General features: G+C 40.8%; 1 long non-coding RNA gene across 3 annotated transcripts; it reads left to right on the plus strand.

The window, feature by feature from the left end:
• Positions 1–10,351: 10,351 nt before the first annotated feature.
• Positions 10,352–17,336, plus strand: LOC9266235 (uncharacterized). Of its 3 annotated transcripts, none has more exons than XR_001547057.3 (7): positions 10,352–11,273; positions 11,345–11,837; positions 12,366–12,475; positions 13,595–13,640; positions 15,745–16,008; positions 16,777–16,882; positions 17,004–17,336. It is a non-coding gene; the product is annotated as an uncharacterized lncRNA (long non-coding RNA). The 3 variants fall into 3 exon arrangements; XR_001547059.3 differs by having other exon boundaries at positions 12,372–12,475; XR_001547058.3 differs by lacking the exon at positions 13,595–13,640.
• The last annotated feature ends 1,277 nt before the right edge of the window (positions 17,337–18,613 follow it).

An 18,613-nucleotide genomic window follows, 5' to 3' on the forward strand; every position in this document is an offset into this window, starting at 1 on the left:
AACCCAATTCCTCAAATTTCCACTCATACCCACCAATGGCTGGCAAATCCCTAATCCCATTCATCGGCTCCTCCTCCAATTCCACATGCAACCTCGACGGAGAGCCGACACCAGCAAATCAATTGATACCGGTGGAGGATTACACGATGGAAGGGGTGAACGCACTATGGGCGCAGCCCCTCGCAGCAGTGACGGGCTCCCCTGCGAATCCGGAGCCCATCGGCGAACTCCCTTGTTCGGCCGAACCAGGGGTTCGGCCGAACCCTTCTCGGCCCCCCATTCGGCAGCGCGATCCCTCTCCCCTCGCCATGTTACAAGAACAAAAATCCGGGGGAGGGGGGGATTCGCCTGCACGACGGCCGACAACGGGAGAGCTCGGTCTCTTGAAGGCACGACGCCTTTTTCAAGATGACGGGAAGGCCGCGCCGCCGAGCGCTATGTGGACACCCTCTTCACCAAGGCAAGGGATGAGGTGCTCCACAAGTACACCACACCCACCGCTACTCCATCTACTCCGAAGGAGGAGCGATTCCGTATTCAGGGAGTGCGAACTCCCGGCGGTGGGTATGGTAAGGGTTTACTCCGGCCTTTAACAGCATCGGAGAAGGAGGGGGCAGCGGAGTCCCGTAGGTGAAGCGTCATTTGACACCCCCTCCAATTTGAGGGCTCCCGGCCAATTCCAAAAGGATGAGGTGAAATCGCCGGAGCCCTCGATCCACAAGCTCGCCGCTAAAGTGAAGAAACTTCGCAAGGAGAACATAGAGCTTACGGATCGCAATGCGGAGCTAGGGGTAGAACTTGCTGAAATTAGAAATAATTTTGATACCCTTAGTCGCGGTTTGTGCGCTAAGATCAAGCGTGCATTCATAGAGATGGGGAAGAAAAATAAGTATTATGCTAACTAGATGTTTCCTTTCCCATGAATAAAATAGTAGTAGGTGCTTGGTTTTATTTTTCAATCATGTAAGCACTTGCTATAAATAATGTGGCTCATTGGTGTTAACCCCAATGTTTGCCAAAGTTTGTTTTTGTTTTAAGTTCAATAAAGTTCAGCTTTTGAATAAGTGTGGGGGAGACATCCCAGCTTCTGACGTGCATATACTCTAAAAATTAATGAAATCTCTGAACACCTAGAAGCACTGAACTCTGCAGAAAGTTGCAAAGGGATCAGGCGCCAGAGTGGTTCGGCCGAACCAGTGTTGGCCCCAATCCCTCTCAACTTTCACAGGTAAGCAGGTGAGCACGTCTTTTATCTGTATATCTCCACCATGGTATAGTACTAGAGCTGAAAATTCAGAAAACAATTGCTTCAAGCATAAGTAAGAGATAAAATTTCCAACTAATGAAATTCTTCATGTGATTGATCTTGTATATTCATTATTCTCAGCTGAATTTGTGCTTGTGAACAACCATCCATGATTAGGGAACCTTATGCATCTAAGTAATTGCTTTATGTGAGATGATTAAGACGAAAGGAATCCTTGCAACTTGGTTATGACTCTTGGGAATTTGTTTTCAAAATAAAAATTGTTTTAAGAAGGCTCAATCCTCTAATTGACTTTACCTTATACCTACCAAGGCCATATGCAAGTATATCATTGATGAACCTTATCATGCATATGACTGCTTGACATTATATTGAGCTTTGTCAAATTTGTGTGACTTGTGTTAGATATCTTTCATACAACATATTTCACTTTTCCCCTTGTCAAATTTGTGCAAAGAAAATATAGCCATGCCCCTTCCATAATCATGCCAAGAGAACCAATTGGAGAGAAAGTATAGGAAAAAGGGAGAATCATTTCTTTATTCCACCATTCCACAACATATTTCACTTTTCCACTTTTCACCATAAATAAAGACCCTTGATCTAGGAGTATGATTGATGATCTTCTTGAGTCCATATTTTTGGCTTGGAAATATATATGATGCAGGTATGTCCCAGTTATCCCTACCAAGCTCCACATATCAGCCGTAGAATAGGGATCAGTTCTGGCACATTTTGCCTTGGTGACGATCCAAAGAAAATATACATCCTTGAGAGACCAGAGAGAAAGTCAATATGAGGAAAAGAGCTAGTTTGCGAAAATTCATAAAAAATCCCATGAGTCTGGTAGAGAAGCAAGAAGGACTGGAATCAAGATCGTTCCATTTATCAATTACTCAAGATGGTAAGATAGCCACTGAAAAAGTTCACAGGTGCAGGTATGGTTGTGAATGATTTATATGCTTGATTCATCTTTTGAAGAAATTCATTCTACACTAACCTTTACTCAGGGACGAGCAAAGGGCTAAGTGTGGGGGGTTTTGTTGGCGGCTGTTAAATGCCGATTCTATACCGCCAACATCTGCATAAAGATTAGATAATAAAACATCTAACATAGTGATAGGTGCTTAATCTCACGTATTCCACAAGTGTTGATATATATTTGTATGCAGGTAATAAACCCCGGTGCGGGAGGAAATCTAGACTAAAGTGAGGAGAATTCTGTATCCATACAAGGATGGGTTGTGAACTTCATCGAAACATCAGTAAATCAGCCCAAAATACCAAGAAATGGATAGAGGAGGACCAGGGGAGGACTTGGGCCAAAGGCCAAGCCAGATGGGTCCAGCCCAGGTTCGGCCGAACCCCCTGGTTCGGCCGAACCACAATCTTAGCCATCTAGGCTGGGGTTTGGCGTGGACGTCCCAGATGCATCCCTGATGGCGGTTGGAGGGCACTTCGGACATTTCCCCTTCGCCTACCGTCATACCTACCCCTATATAAGAACATCATCTCATTCACTTCTACACACACTTCCAAGCTTGAGCTGAATTATAAGAGGCTCTATTGTACTATATTGTATACTAGAATAGGAAGAGAGTAGAGTAGAAGGAGTCGGAAGAATTCCGGAGTTGTCGGTAATCTTCTCCTATTTCTTTTATTCTGTTTATTACTCTGAATTCAATATAATATTCTTCTTGAGTAATTTAGATTTATCTTGTGAGAATTATCTCTTGGTTAGTACCTAAATAGCATACGGGATTATTGTTCACTATAATCAATTAAAATATAGTGATTGCTTTGGTGAGTTATAAACACTAAAGTAGATATTAATTGCCTAGATGTGGTGTTTAGGTAATTATTATCCAGTAATTGTTGCGTATCCCACAGTACGTTTGAGGTGGGTGTAGAGGTGGTGACAGCCCTCGAGATCACTAAAGTCCTCCTTGTCCGGGTACGTAGTAGAGTGACATCTGGGAACAGTGGGTTGCCAGTGCCTGAAGTATTGCGTTAGGATTAAAATTAAGCTTTCCCTAGACACTGTTTCTCACTAGTAAATCCTCTCTATCCTGGCCTATCTTTTTCTTGGTGTCCTTGGATAAACCGGAGGATGATCTGACCACACACGTTCCCTTGGATTCGATACCCTTGGAATACTCCGTAGGGGAGGTGCTACTTCGGTATATCCATGCGCTTGCGGATTTTATCTGTAACTGTATCAAATACCAACAGCATGATTCCATAGAAGACTTGGTATATGGTGGCACTTAAGACCATCAACAACACCCCCACACTTATTATTTACTCGTCCATGAGTAAAGCTCATGAATCCGCTAGAGTAATGACTTTGTGCTTAATGCTTAATGATATGACATACCAAATATCCTGAGACATACTTGAGTCTGTGAATCTTGATGTGTCTACCATGTCATATTGAGCGATCGAAAAACGGAACCGTCCTCGAAGTCACCTTTATTCCTTCTGATGAATTACCTTGGGGTTTTCTTTGATGCCCAATAAAACATACTCCCTTCGTCCCAAAATATAACAACTTTTAGCACTCAGGATTTGTTCTAAAATATATTAACTTCTCCACCAAACATTCCCTTCCCTACCAATCACAATCCTCCATCATTCACTTTTCTCACATACCTCCACTTCTCAAAGTGTTTATTCCTCACCAAGGCATTGATGTTGCATTGTCTAATCCTACCTTTCTAATAAAGCTTATGTGGAGCTTATGGTAGGGAATAAGAAATGATCATATACTTGCATCAGATATATTGTAAAGTCAAATAGAGGATTCAAGAAGATATCCAATCATATAACTATGACTAATCTTGTGCACCTATATATATATGGCCATATGGGTGGAAATGGAAAGGTGGAAAAGAATTTAAAAAATGGGATGGTGACTCACTTTTTTTTGTATGATTCTCCTCCATGCTCTTTTATTTTAGAGAACATGGCTATACTTTTTCTTTCCATCATGTTCGAGAACATTTTGCATCATTCACTTTTGACGTAGTATTTATTTGGTGGATGCTGACTCTCGACGTAGAAGCTTAGCATATGGAAATGGATGAAATGTTTTTGATAATCCTCCATTGTAGAGAAAGAGTAATATTTTTTTGTGGCTAAGTGCACAAGATTTTGGTCATCAGAATATGAAAAGAATCTAGCAAGGGTTGCAACCATTTAGCAAAACTCAAAATGGTAGCAAGCAGCATATGTAAAAGGTTTTATCATTAAAATCAACATATGGCTTTGGTAGGAAGGGAACATCAATAAGGAGTATGTAAAGTTATTTATTTTCCTTTTATAAAATTCCCAAGGGTTCAACATCAAGAGCAAGGTTCATATCATTGGGCTATTTCTCATTAATAAATAACATAGATAACATATGGTCCTATGAATATGATTCACAAGCAACAGGTGTGTGTGTTGACTTTTTTTGTGGTCAACACAGAATCACCTAACGATATGCAGTGTAAACAAAGTCGCCAAAATCGATATATCAAAACCGTCTAGCGGAACCGGTTCAAAATTAATTCACTTTTGCGGAATCAAATGACTAATTTACAAGCAAATTAATTAGCAAAGAAGATAAATATCATACTTACGTGACGACGAACGACTAGTTTCCGAGCAAACTAGCAAAGGATAACCTTCTCGTTTTCGTGGAGAAGCACAACCATTTTTCAGCGCAAAAGAGCAAAGATGAACTAAATTCTAGGGTCGCTAGAACTCAGCCATGAAAACAAAATAGAAAAGAACTTAAAAAGTAAAAGAGATGAATAGTAGATTGAAATTGTTCGGGTGTCTCTAACCTGATCGACCATCACCAGTATATATACTGGGCAAGGTAGACGATCCTTTAGCAAGTCTGATGATATCGGTCCCACACAAAATAAAAGAAAGATTAACCGAAAAGGAAACAAACTAATCCTAACAAAGAAGTTTATCTATCTTCTAGTCCGGCACGCGTTAACCAATCTGCCTCATTGCATGCAAACCGACACCAAATCTCCATGCCTCATGCGACGCACGCATAAACCAGTTGCATATTCATCTCGGTCACCAGTGCAAACCCAACGTGAAATCCTCATGTGCGCTTGGCTCATGCTTCTCCTCTCTGACCTCCATCCAAAGCCGTACGTCAAGCAAATATCAGCTCAAATCAGCCATCAAGCAACAACTGAAGATAAAGCATCATCGATTCTCCATCTGCATGCATCCAGTCCCAGTCCAGGACTCCAAATACAGAGCTACTCCTTTCTCGATTGCAGCACTGTAGCCCAACTGACATGCACACATATCTCCACACGACACATGCATGATCAAATGATCGAATAACCCTGCAATTTACATGGATAGCCACCCAATGTATCACAAATTCCTGCACATGTAAACTGAGCTGATCTTCCAAGCAAATCATCAGTCCATTACACCAATTATTCTAAAATAATCTGGCTTGCACAAATAAACTAACTATAAGCCAAATTATGCCACAAACAGTGTGTAGGGAATTAGAAGTTGTTGGCGGTTATTAAATGCCAATTCTATACAGCCAACATATGCATAAAGTCCATATAATAAAACATCCAACATAGTGTTGGTGTATATTTGTGTGCAGATGATAAACCCTGAAGTTGGGAGGGTAATCAGACTAAAGTGAGGGAAAACATGTATCCATACAAGGATAGGTTGTGAACTTTATCAAAATACCAGAGAATCAGCCCAAGACTCCGATAAATGAATAAAGCAAAGCAGAGGGAGTCCACAGGCCGAAGGCCAGGCCGGGAGGGCCCAGCCCAAGTTCGGCCAACCCTGGTGATCACCGTTGATCCTGGGGTTTGGCGTGGATCCTCCAGATCACTCCCTGATGGCGGTTGCGGGGCAGTTCGGACATTTCCCCTTCTCACAGCCTATAAAAGGAGCTTCACTGCTTCACTCTCACACACACTTCCAAGCTTGAGCTGAATTATAAGAAGCTCTATTGTACTATATTGTATACTAGAATAGGAGGAGAGTAGAGTAGAAGAAGTCGGAATTCTGGAGTTGTCGGTAATCTTCTCCCATTTCTTTTATTCTGTTTATTACTCTAATTTCAATATAATTATCTTCCTGAGTCATTTAGATTTATCTTGTGAGAATTATCTTTTGGTTAGTTCCTAAATAGCATACAGGATTATTGTTCACTATAATCAACTAAAATATAGTGATTACTTTGGTGAGTTATAAGCACTAAAGTAAATATTAATTGCTTAGACATGGTGTTTAGGTAGTTGTTATCCAGTAATTGCTGTGTATCCCACAGTACGTTTGAGGTAGGTGTAGAGGTGGTGACAGCCCTCAAGATCACTTATGTCCTCCCTGTCCGGGTACGTAGTAGAGCGACAACTAGGAACAGCGGGTTGCCAGTGCCTGAAGTATTGTATTAGGATTAAACTTAAGCTTTCCCTAGACACTGTTTCTCACTAGCAAATCCTCTCTATCCTAGCCTATTCTTTGCTTAGTGTCCTTGGATGAACCGGGGGAAGATCTGACCACACACGTTCCCTTGGATTCGATACCCTTTGGAATACTCCGTAGGGGAAGTGCTACATCGGTATATCCGTGCGCTTGCGGATTTTATCTGTGACCGTAAGAATTACCAACAGAAGGTATGTAAGTTATTTTAACAGGCAAGTCAGAAACTCTAGTTGATCATGTCAATACTCCTTGACCTTGATTCGCCTATAATGTCATACTTTGGTTTGTTTCTTGCACATTCTGTTATTGTGATAGAATGTGTCTCTCCATTCCTCCAGTTCTGACAGGTGCATATGTTGGTGCCGTCCGACTTGTCCCAAATCCATATTCTAAGTCCGGATGGCCCAGTGCGCCCTATGTTCCAGCTCAACAGGCAGGTGGCAAGTCTTTTCATAGACAAGCTAGTATGGTGACATTCCGATGGACGTCTTGTATGCGGTTCTACATGCCCAAAGAGCATCAGGTAGCTTATGCTTCCATGTTTTCCCCTCTCATTGACGGCTTTCTGCGGAATATTCTTGATTTGCTTATTGTATGTTTCTACTTTACCACCTGTTTGGGGGCGGTATGGAGTTGCAATGTTGTGTTGTGCTCCAAGCTCTTGTAAGAAGTTCTTGGAGGTCTTATCGATAAAATGAGACCCTCAGTTAGTAATCACCATCCACGGTGTTCCAAACCGAGGGAAGATGACCTTGTGGAACATCTTGCGGGCGTGTTTGACGTCGACATGAAATTGCTTCCACCCACTTGGACACATAGTCGACGGCCACCAGGATGTGCTCGCAGTCATGGGACTTTGGGAAGGGGCATTTAACTTTTTGCCACTTTTAAAATGTTGCAATTAAGGATTTGCCACTCATAGTCTATGACATGTGGGCCCTCATGTGTCTATGGCATATAGGTCCAGTGACAAATCCTTAATTGTCATTTGTAAGAGTGGCAAATAGTTAAACATGTCCTTTGGGAAGGGTTTCATGTAGTTGATACCCCATACATTAAAGAGTTCCACTTGAATATTGTATGTTAGGGGCATCGCATCGCGAGCGGTGATACCTACATGCTTCTGGCACCTTGCACATCTTTGAATGAATTCTTTTGTATCTTCATACATTGTAGGCCAAAAGGATCCATTCTGCCAGATCTTTGATTGGCTGAAGAGACAAAAAAAAGGAGGAGAAAATGCCAGCCGTCCAAATAAGGAATGGGAAGCAAAAGGGCCTATAGCCTAGTGGCTACAAGAGCCTCAGTAGCATCATAGGTCATGTGTTCGACTCTCTATGAGAGTGAATTTTTCAGAATTTGATGGCTATGTGCTTTCAGTGGTAGGCGACGTACCCGTCAATAACAGGGGTAGGGTTTGCGTGCGTTTTATAGGGTGAGTGTGTGTGCGTTGTGACTTCGTCTATCTCCAGGATGGATTTGCCGGCCCAGTCTTCGAAGATGCTCATAGGGGTAGGGTTTACGTGCGTGCGTTCATAGGGTGAGAGTGCGTGCGTTGTGAGTGTCTGCATTGTACTGTCTAATTCTCAAAAGAAAAAGGAATGAGAAAAAAATATATAAATACGACGTCTAAGCTCATCTGCTCATGGAGTGGCCGGATTGGTCCTCCCTCAATCTCTAAATTTTGAGGAAAGTCTAAAATTCATTCACTAACTTTGGAAATATCTTATATCCCCGAACCATATATCTATGAAGTTCACTTTTCATCCTTTGACTGGAGCGAAAAGTCTGAATTACACCCCTAAATTTTAGGTGAGTACGAATTACCCCCTTAAACCCGAAAACCAGACATCTTTCACTCTCAATTATTAATACCGGATGAAAAACCCCCTCGAACAGCTTTGCAAGCGGTTTTGATCCTATGTGGCAGTTCAGTCAACAATTATTTTATTAAAAAATTGATGGGCCGACTTGTCAGATCTCTCCTCTGTCTCTCTCTCTCGTCAAAATGCCATGGAGGAGGCGCGCCAGCGGCTGCATGCGTCTCGCAGCGGAGGCCGAGGACGAGTTGCCTCCACCCCCCGCCCCCATTGGCCACTGCCCTCGGCTCCCCCTCCGCCACCCCGCCCCCGTTGGTCGCCGACGTCGACTCCCCCTTCGATGCTGTGAGCTGCCTCCGCCCCCGCATCTGCCCTCCGCCATCCTTGGCTCCTCCTCCGTCGCCCCGACTGCCTCCGCCCTCGCCCCCTTCGGCCACCGTTGTAGGCTCCCCCTCCGGCGCTCCCCTCCTCGGTGATAAGAGAGAGATGGAGGTGAGGGGAGGGAAAAGAGAGAGATGATTAGGGAGAGAGAGAGAGGGGGGAGGGGAAAGAGATACAGATGGTGAGAGACTGACAGGTGGGACCACCGATTTAAAAAAAGTGCTAACTGGACTGCCTTATAGGACCAAAACCACTCTGGTTTGAGTTAAGGGGATAATTCGTTCGGTATTCGTAGTTGAGGATGAAAGATATCTAATTTTCGGGTTAGGGGGTAATTCGTATTCACCAATAGTTCAGGGGTGTAATTCGGACTTTTCCCTTAGGCTGTGTTTGATTTGGCGGGGTGGCCGAGCTTTTCAATGATCATAACATGAGAAAAGTTATGGCTAATTAAGTTACAAACATAAAAAATATATTTATTTATTTTTAAAATGAATTTTCTATATACATATTTTTAAAAAGCATATAATGTTTAACAATTCAAAAAACTTATGTAAAAAGAGGTACTAGCCTAATGGAGAAGCTGATTGAAACTCAACCTCAAATTAGGTTGATGACATAGCACTAATGTGACAATGTGGCGTAATGTTGAAAATATATATTAATTAAAAATCACTAAATGATCTTGAAAATTCTAAAAAAGATTATCCCCTTATCCATGAAACATTTTTAAAAGAAATATTTTTACAAGCAAGATACATATAACTTGCTTGTCGAAAGTAGTGCTAAAACATGACAAAAAATATAATAAAATTAAGCTTTATTTCATTTTGGACAAAATTTATGTAAGTTCTAATCCGTCCAATTTGTAAGCGTATTTCCTTTTCAAAAGATCTTTTCAATTCAGCTACTAATTTAAAATTTAAAATACCAACCGATGGATGGTATTATATTACATTTAAAATTTTAAAATTGATAATTTACTTTAAAGAGTATAGAAAATGTGGGTTACACATTTGTGCATATTAAACCTATATAAATCGGACTTGTTACAAAACAAAGGATTATTCCAAGAAACAAAATGATTTTGTACGGATCATAGAACTATTTTCTGCAGGCAAACTATTATATACACAACTCAAGAAAAAACAATCTAGGTCAGTACATAATCGTATATAACAAGTGATGGTTTTTAAATAAAATTTGCATTTATGTACATTTTTTAAATTTAAAAGCATTTTCAGCCTTAAAATGAACTGTTGATGTCATCCAATATCTCTTTGAATCATTGAAAGGATGAGATGTGACTGTATAGAAAGTTAAGGGTGTAGCAAATGTTCAATTTTTTGGACATTGATAAAAGTTCCTTTTTTCTTGAAAAGTCAAATTGGGCGTTTGTTGCGCACCTGAGGCCCTACATCCTGTTTTTCTGAGACGAGATCACGAGAGGCAGAGTCCACGAGGCCACGAAAGCGCTCCACCGACCAGGCGCCCACCACCTGTTCGATCGAATGCCGCCGCCGGCCACCGCGCGCGGCGCCCGCTCCGCCGCCTCCTCCACCCCGTTAGGCGCCGCCGGTGGCGGCCGACGAGGGCCCCTCCCCGACCCCTTGGCGCATCCGCTCCCGACGCCCTTACCAACCTCTCCGGCTACGCCTTCCGCCCCGACCTCCGGGCTCCTCCATCCTCTCGCACCAGCGCGCCGCCCTCGCGCCGCCTCGGGCGCCCCCGTTCCAGGACCGCGTCGTCCATGCGCTCCTCCTCCTGCTCCTCGAGCCCGCAGGCCCCAAACCTTTCGCTCCCACCGCCACCCGTTCCGTCCGCTCCCACTTCGCCGCTCTACCCTTTGGTTCATCTCTGCCGACCTCACCGGCGGTGGCCGACGCGCTCTCGCCGGATACTTTCTACTTTCCTGTTGTCCAGAAGACCGTCTCTGACCGCAATGCCCATGTCTGGGCTGTGTTTGTGCCACCATGATAGGAGCTTGATGGTCTAGCTAAGAGAAGAGGCTGAAAAGGAAGGTGCTCAGGAAGAACAGAATGTGCCCCCCTGAGTTCCTGACCCATATTGATTGAGGTTAATACTTCGGAAGTTCGGATTTACCCTGGAACAGGCGTGTCATGTGCCGAATTGTGGGCATTATGGTATACTTAGCCATTTTGCCTGCCAATGTGTGCCTTAACAAACTCAATTGGTGGATGGAGGGAAAGATGCATGAGTACTTCTGGCCAGGCATGATTCGATTGGGAAGGAGGTGGGTGACTACGGATGCGAGAAACGCCCAGGGTCTTCTGGCTTAGCTCCACAAGGTGGTGGGCTAGACGACCTAGGTTCGAAGCCTCACCCCTTCTAATTATTTGATATTAGGTCCTTCCCTAATATTCGCATTTTTGGTGACCAGGGATGTCCGCCTGGCCTGAGTTTGTCCCATGAAGTGGGAAGGAGTAAAACAAGTAAGATGGATTACCTAAGATGTGGTGGTTCCCATGCTCTTATTGGGATCAGGGGTCCAAGGGAGGACACAGTTGAGGTAAAGGATGATGGAGTTCTGCAAGAGCACTTTTGGTTTGAGGCCTGAGAAAGTGAGATATCAATGGTTGGGATTGAGCACATGAATCAATCAAGTTCTTGGATCACGTGATCACCCGCTGGGTTATCTACCAACCTTACAATATACTGCTAATGGAGGAAACATTGTGAGTGACAAGGGTGTTGGAACACTCTTATAGCAAAGCCTTCAGAGGTGGGAGGTGCATAAGGCATTTAAGGAGTCTTGAAGTTGTTGCCACGTTCACCAATGCTGTACTCTGGGCAGGCACGCACAATCCTCAGATGACAAATTTCTCGAGACCATGTCTGATTAGTACATGTACACAGACAACCGGAAGAAGATTGTAGGTTCTGTTGTTATGAAACTAGTAGCACTAACAGTACAAACAATTTTTAAATGTTTATTAAACTATAGAATTTTAACACGCATTATATTGCTTTTAGGCTTAAGGATATTAACTGAAAGTCATGATGCTTATTTACCCATTGCAATAGGACTATACATTTATTCCGCATGTACTCTACTGTCTTTCCCTAAGCTACCAGAAGTAGGAGTATGTGATTACTGTTTTGTTCTTTTTGCTCTTGTAGAATTCCACTAGGTGTGATACTGAATTATCTATTGCTGCTCTTTTTTTGTTTCTTGCATTTCAAACAGAACAACCTTGAATAAAATCTATAGTAAACGAACTAGCAAACAAGAACAAGAGAATTTCACATTTATTGATCAAATCTAAATTGATGTGAGTTCTGTAGTCCTTGATGGACATGCAAGTTGCTTATCCTCACTTTTCAGAACAAATAATCTCATATATGATATAGTTCCTGCATTTTCTAAAGATTCACTAATCTTTCTTCTCTTTTTTCTTTAGGAACAGTTCTATTGGAGCAATGTTCCTTGACTCAATGATAGCAGTTGGAATTATTTGCATGTACTGCTTGGAGGTGGCAGACCACTGGCTATCAGATGCTTCCTGCAGAGGTAATGTCTGGGTATCAAGGCTCCACCACCGTTAGGACCAGCCAGGTTTGATCTTGAGCTGGTGCTGACTGGGAGATTTGATAGATATTCTTGTTGTGAGGCTGATTGTTTTCAATTCTCTTATAAGTTACAATCGATGCATTGAGTGATTAAGAACTTAATCTACTGCCAACTACAGTTTAAGATTTACCCAGTCACTGGGCTTCAGATGAAATATAGAGCTATCTCCCATTAAAATTAAAATAGAAAAATATTTCCAGGATAACTATTCAGGTTATGCTTGGAAGTTAGGTTTCTCTGTCTGTTTAACCTACCATTTCTGCATGGATGGAGAAAATCATTGATGTTGTTTAGTATGACTTAATATGTATACTATCATGGGCATGATTAGATGACTGATGACTCTAGGGGCCTAACTCCCAAGCGGTACAACCACAATGATAACTGTTGCCCATGCCACAAGTGGCATGGAAGATAGACTAGGAACTTTTCTTACTCCTACCAATGGTAGCATATGCGACTCCTTTTCCTACAAAATCTAGTTTCTGTAAGCTCAACCTAATTGCTTTTAACAAATAAAGATAACATTGAGGCAGCTAAGATCCTATCCTAAAATAACTTGATAGTTAAGAAATCATAGGTGTACCTAGCTAGTGTGGCTGTTGCTGCTTGCCTCTTTTATGCTGCAGCATCTCATTATGGTAACCATGAAAAGAGTAATGGACCTTAATGGTCTGGAGTCTGGACATATGCAGCAGAAAAATATGAATAGGGAAGGGCAGAAGAGGGAGGGAGGTAGATTACGCTTGATTTGTTCCTCTGTACAAGTCTCTTTAAATAAAGAGAGGGCTCAGCACGGCAATAATCAAATCTTAAACATGGGGAACAATCTGTAGTTTGATGGAAACAATTAATGAAGTAATTGCTTATTTCATAGCCTTATTTCCTAACACATGATCCCACCTGCCAAACAGTTCCCTCTCGTGCACCCACAGGACAGATTAGAAATTACTCTTTGCCATAATTACGGATTTAGTTCAACTCTTCTGTATTTAGTAATGTTGTAGTGGCAATGGAACGAGTGAATTTATGCTTAACAATGTATAACTCTGTTTCCAGCAACATGGGCATAAGACTATGATCAGTGATCACCGCCATCTTAAAGGTGATTCTTTCCTGCTGCTGGTTGTAGTTACCTGTTCTGTTCTATTATTATGGATAGCAATTTTTTACATGTTCCAGTTTATGCATAGAACAACCTAATATGTGACCAAAAAGTATGTCATCCTCATTAGTTTCTGACTTTAATAATAATAGACCCAGTATTCTCTGCATTCCACATGAACAAAAGTGAACTTTTGAAAAGGGCAAAAGAAAAAGAAATCCAAAAGTTCAATTACTTAGTGTTTTGTTGCATAATAATGCATGACAATCAAGCATTAGTTTGAATCAACCCTACATCATCAGCATTCTCTGTACGTCACATATAATAAACAATTGGGAAGGGTAAAAGCCTGATCTGTGATGAATCTGATGATCAATTTTCTTATTTTCTTAATGAGGGGTAGTGTATTGCATATTGCTCAAGAGTTCACTTTGAGGGAGATGACTGGTGGACTTTGTAAAACCTGTTTGAGTGGTGATGTAAGGAGCCCCTGGAAAGTGACTTTACCTTGTTTTGTCATATTAACCAATTGGCTGAAGTTCTTAGTGACGTCATTGATGATTTCATGTTGATATTGATATCTGGTTCCCAGCTTAACTTAGTAGGTACTATGTAGTACAAAAATATTAGTGAATAGTGAGCTGCAGCTGTATGTTTGTACAACTGTATTGCTGTAGGACATGGAATTATTATTTCATGGTCTAACCTTGCTTTTGATATTTGTAGTTGTACTTATGTTTGCATTTTGTATGGTGTCTATTTATCATTTATTTTGTTAGATGTTCCATCATGCGGATGAGCGTATAGCATTTTTATTATGTTAAATCCTGGCTGCCACATTTGTGCCCACCTTACTGTACGAGGTTTCGGTGGGCCCCTTCATTTGAACTAAGTCAAAGGGGACGTCCTTCCCCCTTGATCGAAAAAAAGATGTTCCATCATGTGAGCATAGGCTGTAGGTGTACATATGGTACATATATGTATAGCTCTTCACCTGGTGGAAAGTGTTAAATCAGAATAGTATAAAATTTTAGTCCATGCATTCTAAGATGCTTCAGTTTAAACATATATGTTTATTACCAGATCTAGGAAATTATGTGCTCCTGCAACTTCCATTTTTTTGTAATTCAAACTGATATTTCCATTTTTGTTTCGTGGTGCAGTAATAATTATTTTATTGGCAAAAGGAAGGAAAATTTAATTTGGTTTTTTACTAGTATGGATGTGATGTTTCTGAAACATAATTTTGCCACACATTGTTGGTGTAACATACAGATTGAGGTATTGAGTGGTACAATATATATAATATATCCAATATGCGAGGAGCCAACTGATATCAATCCATCAGGTTTCGCAGTGTTAGAACATTGGTCCGTGATTCATTAATGCCGCTATGGTTAAATGTCATATAATTTGGTTTGTTTTACTTGAAACAGTAATTGTTGGAATTTAGTCACCCTGGTTCACCCCCATGGTATTTTACCATGATGCTATTTTGCACGCTAGAAAACCAGCCCTTCCCCCTATGAGAGAATGCATACTCTTAAGTTTTGTTACATCAATCAGCCCTCTATCTGTACGATCCAGTACAATTTTTGGCTAAAGTTGGCTGTCCTGCCTCCTGAGGCAAAATTATACAGCATTCGTTTGCTAGTTGTCACATGTTTGGTTTTGGTGGATCTTTTCGGTTGGGGAAACCCATTTGTGAATTTTACATATTCGCTGTTCAGCATAGGTGCACTTGTCAATTCCGAATGTCAGACTGATAAATTTTCACTTCGATTAAGCTAAGTATGAGGTTATGAGTATACAAAGGAACCATTTATTTTGTTCTCTTTGTATTGCCCAAAACACAATATCCCTTTATGGCTTGTATGTGGGGCTTTGATTTTTGTATCTATTGTAATCTACGGGACCCAGCAACAAATTCATGTTGGACCTCCTTTCGTGCTTTACCAGTGCTTCATTTTTTCACAACCACATAATCCCTCTATGGCCTACGTCAACTTGGAGTGGGGTTGGGTTAATTATCTAGTAGCACTGATGGAATGATTTTTTGTGGGGTTCACACCTTTCCCTTTTGTGGGCCACTGTTGTAATGCAGAAAGTGTTATGGTGAGGACGGCTCGTTGGTTCACAGGGTCACCAGCCTATGATACCATGGGCAGGAGGGAAGTCATACAGATGACCTACCGTGTTTATGATCTATTAACACCATATTCATCAGAAAATAAGTGTATATGTTCTTGTCATTGCTTTTCTTTTGCAGGATGACCAATCCTGGAGTACATTTTGTTTTAAAAATTTCACAGTATATCCTTTTATCCTTTCTGGAGGTTACAGTATCTTATGGACAGTTGGCTTTCAGGTATGTCATGGGTATCCTGTGTGCATTATCTTACAACTTTATAAGCACCCAGAAAACTAATCTCGATCAGTGTTGTTCATATGCAGACTTGCTAGATTAAAATTTACTCTCATGACCTAAATGCAAGTTAGGAGGTCACTGATATAAGATTAGATTAATCTGATCTTTTTATCTCTTTCAGTTACACATAACGAACGATTTCCTTCCCCAATGTGAGGCATCATCCTGTCCCTGTTGCTAAATCGTGTCAGATTAACTTTTCATACAGGATCACAGTTAGAAGTTGAGAAGCCATTTTCACATGATGGAACCCTTTGTATAGTAGTGTATAATGTCTGCATTAGATATCTGGCCCCTTTCAATTATTCGTATTGGATTTCTGCACTACCCAAACCCAAACTTGCCTGGATAACGACTGCTCTCAACAAAAGCCTTATCATTCTGGTTTGTTTGTTCTTCCATATCTTGCGTGACACACCATGCCGTTTGTTGTTCTTGTTTTCTTCTTTTGTGCAGCTCTCCTTTGCGTCATGGGATTTGTTTCTCTATCCTATCCTATGTGCTGTACACCATCCCGTTTTGCGCAAATCCTTTTTTTGTGTGTTGGGCCGCTTCGGCTGCTGCGGTTCAGTCCTTTTCGTTGCAGCAACAATGAGTTCTGTCAAAAATGAATAAAGTTGTGGCATATGTTCTGAAGAATATAATATATTCCCTGTGTGTGAGAGAGAAAAAAGGGCCTCATCTTTTGTTTTGTCCCTTTGATGACAGCTCTGGATTCTTCAGTTTGGTCTACTGGGATCATGATGGTGATGATATCCTGCAGGGCAACCATATCACCGTGGGGCAGCGCAGAAAGAAAGAAACAGGTAGAAAGGTAGAAACAACGTTCGAGCAGCTTCTCTCTGTTATGTTTTTCAGATTGGAGAATGGAAGAAATGCAGAATTATTCTCCATTCTGCGTTGCTGAACTTTTTTTTTCTCTGAAATGAATTCAGGTCAGAGGCATTGACATTGACCAGGAAGAGGATTCTTTGTTCCTCCTATGTTGTTTGATGTGATTCGTGCTGTTTATCAGATGAACTTGACTGTAATTAACAGTGGAGAATTCTTTCTGGTGAAATTTTCACAGGAGGAATCAGTCTCTCGTCTTGGTGGCGGTTCTTGATCCGCAGAAAATTGACCGGACTGCTGAACTAACGAACTGCCATTATTATACAGTACCCCGTGTGCTTTTCCCGTTTCTATCGTCTCCTAAGCCATTGACCAAAATTTATTGTACTTTAACTACGGATTTACTCCTAATTGAATACAGGCGTACGCGTTGCCGAGTCCCGTGTGTCACCTCTCCTGTCCCGTTCACGTTTCGTCGAATTATATTATTCTGAAAATTGTAGTCCGTTTTATTCACGTTTCGTCGAATTATATTATTATGGAAATTATACTCCGTTTTTTTTATATAACGCCATTAACCTTTATACGTTTGATCATTCGTCTTATTAAAAAATATATAATTTTTTTTCAACTTAATTTATCATCAAATGTCCTTTAAGTATGATTTAATTTTTCTTATATTTACATAAAAATTAAATAAGATAAATGGCTAAACGTTTATAAAAAAATCAACAATATGATACATTAAAAACGAAGGTTGTATAAATAAAAAGGGTACTGCCTTTTTGCCCAAGAAAAAAAATAAAGGAGAAGAGAAGATTAGGTAGAGTATACTCGGGGTTTTTTTTTTAATCTTTTGTCGACGTGCGAAATTCACGCATGCCCTTTTCTTTCCCTGAGCTCACGTGCGTCAGCTCTGAGCCGCCCGAGACGTTGAGATCCCCTGAGGCTGCTGGATTTTATAATCCTAGTTGTGGCAGCGTTACACGTGATGATCGCGCCAAGGCAGCATGGGACAAAGCGAACCGGCTAAGTTAAATCCTTGTTGCTGCGGTGATGATTTCTGTGCACGAGAAACGGAATCTGTGTGTATTATTGTTTTCTGGATTTCGTTGTGTACTTGTGTAACTGTGCACTTGTATATACTACGTAAACTATTACTTAAGTTCAGTTGAAAATTCGGTTCGATTAGGATATGTTTTAAGTTGTGTAGAATTGTGAAATATTTCTTATTTACCTTATTATTAATAATTATATTATTTTCTATAAGAAGCTTTGTTAATTCCATTGCGCATTAATTTTACTTAGAGAAACTATAAATTATGATTAGTATATATGATGATGCAGACCCTCATGGTTTTTAAAAAATAATACATCCGTCCTAAAATATTGATAACTAAATAGCAATACTCTAGGTAACAATACTTTGAGACAGAGGTACTATGTTTGTTCTAACTAGTATAAGCACTTATCGTGAAAATAAGATACCACATATATTAGCTAAACTTTTAAAAATAACTCTTAAATGAAAATTCGATGAAAGTTCTGACATATAGAACAAAATATGTTAAACTTACTATTATTTCGATTATCTTCGTTGAGAAACTAAATCTCTCTCACTATTACATAAGGTAGGGTTTTTTTTTCTTGTTCTTTTTCTATTTAACTCGGTCAAGTTTATCACTGTGATATTTAAAAGGTTTAGCATGGTATT

This window comes from Oryza sativa, chromosome 6 (assembly GCF_034140825.1).
Source record: "Oryza sativa Japonica Group chromosome 6, ASM3414082v1".
Taxonomy (NCBI): Eukaryota; Viridiplantae; Streptophyta; class Magnoliopsida; order Poales; family Poaceae; genus Oryza; species Oryza sativa.